Here is a 7,148-nt window from a genome sequence, read left to right as displayed (position 1 = left end):
AAAAGAAAAGGAAATGATAATAAAAAAATAATAAAACGCAGTAAAATAGAAATTACATTTAAAAAAATAATAGTACAATTGTAGAAAAGAAAAAAATAAAATTAAAAAAAAATTAAAAGAAAAAAAGACACTGTTAGGCTTCTATTTTCTTCGCTTCCAGCAGGTGGTGCTGTGCCTTCCGGGCCAAGATTTTGTCCTCCAGCTATAGGAAACAGTCCGTATTAGGCTGCTCCCTCCTCCCCCCACTGGTGTCTCTCAAAACCTGTTAGCTTAGGTTAATTCCTGGTTTCTAGTCCCCTGGCTTCTCCTGTCAGCCAGGTCTACCCCCGTGTGGTACCTCTCGGCAGTTGAAACTACACTCTGGGCCTGCAGTTTCCTGGATGTGGAGTGCGGCTTTTGGGAACCGGCACCTTATTGTTTTGATTTTCTCCGCTAGCCCCTCCTCCTAGAGCTGGCGAAACAGGTTTTGTTTTCGCCGCTGGTGGGAGGGAGGAGTTGGGGGTCAGGTGCCTTTGCCTTTCCCCCACACCTCTACTCACATTCCCTCTGTTAATCACACCCCCGGAAAGCCAGGGAGAGATTTTATGTGATTTCCCTGTTGTATAGAAAATGGTTTTAATGTCACAGATCTGTTCTATCACTGAATGAGATGTGATCAGTCGAAAACTGGCGATGGTGATGTCATCTCTCCAAGATGGTGGCCGCTGGCTTCCTTGGTGGTCTTACTGGTGTGGAGGAGAGGATTGGACCGCTTCCTTCCCCTGTCTCAAACCCAGAATTCAGCACTGAGCACAGTGAGGGCACAGCCAGAAGGCACCCACAGAATCAGCAGCGCCGTATCTCTGCGTTTCTAGCTCGCCGTTTCCCGGCGAGTGTCGCAGTCTAGCAGTGGGGCAAGTCACTGAATAAGCAGCTTGAATCTCTGTGCGGACAAATCCCTCGCGGTTGAGCCCCAGTAACCGATCCTCGGGTGATGGAAATCCTTCCTCTAGGTTTTGGTGCACCCCAATTTTGCTGGAAATTCCTAACAAGATAGCTTTTGGCCGTTCTAACTTCTCATTCACCCGCACAGTGACACGGTACACGGGGGTGATGCACTCCATCCGCCGCCATCTTCCAAGTCCTCATTGAGTTATTTCTAAGACACGTGCCATCATTCCACTTACCCCATTCTGCTTTGACTGTAACCACAAGAAACTATCAAATTGTTGTGTTTATTAATAAATAAATTAAATTAATCAAATAGAGAACTCATGTTAGTTTTGGTCATTTAATAGTAAGCTAGTTGACTAAATTTGTTCTGGAGTAAAGCACCTGCAAACTGCTATTTGTTCTTAGTGTAATCACACAGAATGAGCTCAATCTCCAGTTAACATATTGTGACCACCTGTGTGAAATGTTGTCTATGAAGGAATCTCCTTAGTGACCCCATGCCCAGAGGGTGGGAGTGGGGGCTGGCCCTAGGCATTTCTTTTTTTTTAATATTTATTTTTTAGTTCTCGGCGAACACAACATATTTGTTGGTATGTGGTGCTGAGGATCGAACCCGGGCCGCATGCATCCCAGGCGAGCACGCTGCCGCTTGAGCCACATCCCCAGCCCCCCTAGGCATTTCTTTAAGTATGGAACAATAGACTTTCAGAGGAAACAAGACATCAGTAAATACCATGTTGCCTATATTAACCTTGTAGGTACAGGGAGCCACTGTAGTTGGCAGAATCTCTCTCAAATGCTTAGTTTCATGATTCCTGCATTTTTCTACTTATCACCTTTCTTTTCTAAAGATACATACTATCAGAAGTGCTTATATTAGCTCTGTACCACACAGGACGTTTCTAGGACACGTAATAGAGGTGCAACCATTAAAGAAGTTAGGAGTGATCTGGGAGCCTGTCTTACTTCCTGTGAACTCACCAAAGGAAGGGTATAAATCACTATAATGTTTGCCTTCTGAGTAGCCAATTTCTAGTGTTGGAATGGGTGTAAGAAATTGAGTGCAGTAAAGATTTGATGGACCAAATCGTGGAATTAATCAGGAGGCCAGGCAATCATGTGAACATCATGCATGTTGAGTGCAGATTTCTCATGCTGTCAATCTTTCCTGGCCTCCACTATACATTTGTGGGATATTTTAGATCTCAATGACCTTTGAGGATGTGGCTGTGAACTTCACCAAGGAGGAGTGGTCTTTTCTGGATGCTTCCCAGAAGAACCTTTACAGAGATGTGATGCTGGAAGTCCTCAGAAACCTGGCTTCTATAGGTAACAATGATGGTTTTAAAATTAATCCAATTGAGAACTCATGTTTATTTTGGTCATTTATGTAGAAGGTGAAAAGGAAATCAGTTGATGAATTATTGAAGCATAAATGGCACCTACAATTTGGCAAAGCATTTCTAGCTCCTAAATATTCATAAAGATTGTTATGTTCTCTCATTTTAGGAAACAAGTGGGAAGACAAGACCACTGAAGATCAGATTGAAAACTCTGGAAGCAACCTAAGGTAACTCTACTCACAAGAGGAATTTGTGAGGGAATCTGAGAACTGTCATATAATTTTTAAAGCAAACCAACTGAAGAAGTATGCATAATTTGAAATGTATTTATTCTTATAATATTTTTTACCAGAAATATGTACTTATCTGTGACAGGTATTCAGTCTTTTCAAAGTATTTGACATGCAAAAAATACTATGAAATTGCATATGTGAATATGACTATGTGAATAATAGCCATAGAGAAGCTGTGTTGCAAAGGATTGTTTCCTTTCAATCGATTTATTTTCAGGCAACTTTAACAAGTCAGAAAATCTAGCCTTTACATGATGTTGGTAGAAATGTAAATACCTATAAATAAATAGAAAACTGTGAATGAGTTAGGTATCAATTATGTGCTGGTCACTTCGTCTTCAAAGAAGTCCTATGGTAAACTTAAAACTTTCCCCACAGAATAGTGGAAACCTTCAAATTGATTCCAATTCTTAATCAAACAAAGAAAAATTTTAATAGAGTAAATCCATGTGACTTCATTATGTGTGCAAAAGATTTCATATGTCCTTCATTCCTTCATAGGCACATCACATCTCACTCTGGACACAAATACTGTAAGCATGAAGAATGTGAAGAGAAGCCATGTGAATTTAAACAATATAGGAAATCTCTGGTTTCTCTCAAAAGTGTTCACACACAAATGTTACAAACTGGAGATAGACCACATGAAAGTTCAGTATGTGGGAAAGTCATCAGTTGTTCCAATGACATTCCAAGTCATGAAGAAACTCATACTGGGTGGCAACCCTATGAATGTCAACAATGTGGTGAAGCCTCTTCTTCTCTCCCAGGTGTTCAAAGACACATAATAACACAGAGTGGAGGTAAACCTTTTCAATGTGAGGTATGTGGGAAAGCCTTTCATTTATCCTCTTTATTTAGAAGACATGAAAAAACTCATTCTGGAAAGAAACTCTGTGAATGTAAACAAGATGGTCGAACCTTTATTTCACACACAAGTCTTCAAAAGCACAGGATCACACACACAGGGAATGCACATTTCAAATGTAAGGTATGTGGGAAAGACTTTGCTTATCCAAGCTTACTTAGAATACATCAGAAAACACATACTGGAGAGAAGCCCTATGAATGTAAGCAGTGTGGCAAAGCCTTTGCTGGATCTGGTGACCTTCACAAACATGAAAGAACTCACACTGGAGAGAAACCCTATGAATGTAAGCAGTGTGGCAAAGCCTTTGCTACCTCTTGTCAGCTTCATAAACATGGAAGAATACATACTGGAGAGAAGCCCTATGAATGTAAACAATGTGGAAAAGCCTTTGCTACATCCTGTCATCTTAACAGACATGGAAGAACACACACTGGAGAGAAGCCCTATGAATGTAAGCAGTGTGGAAAAGCCTTTGCTGCATCCCATCAGCTTAAGGGACATGGAAGAACACACACTGGAGAGAAGCCCTATGAATGTAAGCAGTGTGGCAAAGCCTTTGCTAGATCTGGTAACCTTCACACACATGAAAGAACTCATAGTGGAGAGAAGCCCTATGTATGTAAGCAGTGTGGCAAAGCCTTTGCTAGATCTGGTAACCTTCACACACATGGAAGAACACATACTGGAGAGAAGCCCTATGAATGTCAACAATGTGGAAAAGCCTACACTACTGCCTTTTACCTTCGGATGCATAAATACACTCATACTGGAGAGAATCCCTATGAATTTAAGCAGTGTGGCAAAGCCTTCACTCAGTCCTCTTACCTTCACTCACATGAACAAACTCATACTGGAGAGAAGCCCTATGAATGTAAGCAGTGTGGCAAAGCCTTTGCTGGATCTGGTGACCTTCACAAACATGAAAGAAGTCACACTGGAGAGAAGCCCTATGAATGTAAGCAGTGTGGCAAAGCCTTTGCTACCTCTTGTCAGCTTCATAAACATGGAAGAATACATACTGGAGAGAAGCCCTATGAATGCAAACAATGTGGAAAAGCCTTTGCTACATCCTATCATCTTAACAGACATGGAAGAACACACACTGGAGAGAAGCCCTATGAATGTCAACAATGTGGAAAAGCCTACACTACTGCCTTTTACCTTCGGATGCATAAATACACTCATACTGGAGAGAATCCCTATGAATTTAAGCAGTGTGGCAAAGCCTTCACTCAGTCCTCTTACCTTCACTCACATGAACAAACTCATACTGGAGAGAAGCCCTATGAATGTAAGCAGTGTGGCAAAGCCTTTGCTGGATCTGGTGACCTTCACAAACATGAAAGAACTCATAGTGGAGAGAAGCCCTATGTATGTAAGCAGTGTGGCAAAGCCTTTGCTAGATCTAGTAACCTTCACACACATGGAAGAACACATACTGGAGAGAAGCCCTATGAATGTCAACAATGTGGAAAAGCCTACACTACTGCCTTTTACCTTCGGATGCATAAATACACTCATACTGGAGAGAATCCCTATGAATTTAAGCAGTGTGGCAAAGCCTTCACTCAGTCCTCTTACCTTCACTCACATGAACAAACTCATACTGGAGAGAAGCCCTATGAATGTAAGCAGTGTGGCAAAGCCTTTGCTGGATCTGGTGACCTTCACAAACATGAAAGAACTCACACTGGAGAGAAGCCTTATGAATGTAAGCAGTGTGGCAAAGCCTTTGCTACCTCTTGTCAGCTTCATAAACATGGAAGAATACATACTGGAGAGAAGCCCTATGAATGCAAACAATGTGGAAAAGCCTTTGCTACATCCTATCATCTTAACAGACATGGAAGAACACACACTGGAGAGAAGCCCTATGAATGTCAACAATGTGGAAAAGTCTACACTACTGCCTCTTACCTTCGGATGCATAAACACACTCATACTGGAGAGAAGCCCTATGAATGGAAGCAGTGTGGCAAAGCCTTCACTCAGTCTTCTTACCTTCACTCACATGAACAAACCCATACTGGAGAGAAGCCCTAAGAATGTAAGCAGTGTGGCAAAGCCTTTGCTAGATCCAGTGACCTTCACAGACATAGAAGAATGTATACTGGAGAAAAGCCCAATGAATGTCAACAACGTGGAGAAGCCTTTGCCACATCTTATCTGCTTCACACATGTGAAAGAACACATACTGCATAGAAATCGTATGCATGAAAACATTTGGTAAACTCTTCTGTTATTACTGTTTCACTCATATACATGTAGGAAGTTTACTGGAGAAAAACCCTTTGAATGTGAAATATGGTAAATCACATTTCATATCATCCTCAAAGAGAAGAGAGGCTCACACTGGTGAAAATGTGTGTGTGTGTGTGTGTGTGTTTGTGTGTGTGTATGTGTGTGTGTGAGAGAGAGAGCGATCAATCAATCGTTCCACCGGGGATTTAGTCTGGTGGTGCTCTACCACTGAGCTACATTCCAGTTCCTTTTTACTTTTTATTTTGAGACAGGGACTTCTTGAGTTTCTTAGGGTCTTCCTAAGGTTCTGAGGCTAGCCTCCAACATTGATTCTTCAGAATCAGCCTCTCGAGTCTCAGGAATTAAAGGCATACTCCACCACATCCAACTGAATAACTCTTTAAATGTGAAAAATATCACAAATCTTTCCATTTTCCCTGTTGCCTTCAAAGCCATTTCACTCACATTGAAAATCAAACCCTCTGAATTTGGGGGATTTGCTACATTCTGTCAGCTTCTTTTCCTTTCTTATATAAGAAAACACTCATGCAGAGAAGCCCTGTGAATGTGAGAAATGTGGGAAATCTTCTAGTTTTCTCATTTATTTTCCCTAAGGACTGGGAATATTGTTTAGGAATAAAAAGAATAAATCCTATGCAAGTAAGAAATATAAAGGGTTCACCTGTTCTAGTTTTGTTCAGTTGTATGAAAGGACTCATACTGTAGATAATGCTGAGGATAAGCCATGTGGGGCAGTATTCAGCTTTCAGAGTTTTCTCCAAATGCATAAAAGAATTCACATCCGTAAAAATCCTTTTTCTATCTTTAAAAATTGCAGTAACACTTTCAACTTTCCAGGTCCCTTTGAACAGCATTTAAGAAATCACACTGGAGAAAAGCCCTGTATGTAGAAATGTGGTGAGAACTTTGCTTGTTTCAGATTCATTTGAACTTGTTCAGACTTGAGGAAAATTTAATTTTATTTCATTTTATTTATTTATTTTGAGATAACCACTGTAGGTGTGTGAAAATGGTGTGTACCTTCATTTCTTTCTTCTTCTTCTTCTTTTTTTTTTAATGTATTCAGAGGTAACAAAACTGCACCCTGGGTTGGAGAGGAGCATTGCATCAGCATGAAGATTTAAAAGCAACATGATTTTCTGGGTTAAATCTCTCTTATTGTTAGATTCCATTTTCCTGTATTTTAAGTCTTTTGAGTCTAATGTTTCATTACATATTGTGTATGTTAGTTTAGGCCTCTCCACTCCAGCCTTTAGTACAGGTTGGTGAAATGGCTCTTCTGAACTTCTTTCCTCTCTTTCTTTGTTCAGATTTTACCCAGGAGTGCTCTACCACTGAGTTTCTCCACAATCCTTTTAATTGTTATTTTTTGAGATGGGGTGATGCTGGCAGCTGGGACCATAGGGATGTGTCTGTGTACCCTGCAGCTGGCCTCTTCCTTTTCCT

General features: G+C 40.8%; 1 long non-coding RNA gene across 1 annotated transcript; it reads left to right on the top strand.

Moving 5' to 3' along the window:
• Positions 1–2,164: 2,164 nt before the first annotated feature.
• On the top strand, positions 2,165–6,638 carry LOC308640338. The gene is made up of 3 exons (XR_014020249.1): positions 2,165–2,262; positions 2,443–2,503; positions 6,540–6,638. It is a non-coding gene; the product is annotated as an uncharacterized lncRNA (long non-coding RNA).
• The last annotated feature ends 510 nt before the right edge of the window (positions 6,639–7,148 follow it).

Source organism: Spermophilus citellus (genome assembly GCF_964194105.1).
Source record: "Spermophilus citellus genome assembly, contig: SCAFFOLD_325, whole genome shotgun sequence".
Classification (NCBI taxonomy): domain Eukaryota; kingdom Metazoa; phylum Chordata; class Mammalia; order Rodentia; family Sciuridae; genus Spermophilus; species Spermophilus citellus.
The sequence above is the reverse complement of the archived record's forward strand: the minus strand, read 5'-3'. Positions and strand labels throughout refer to the sequence as shown.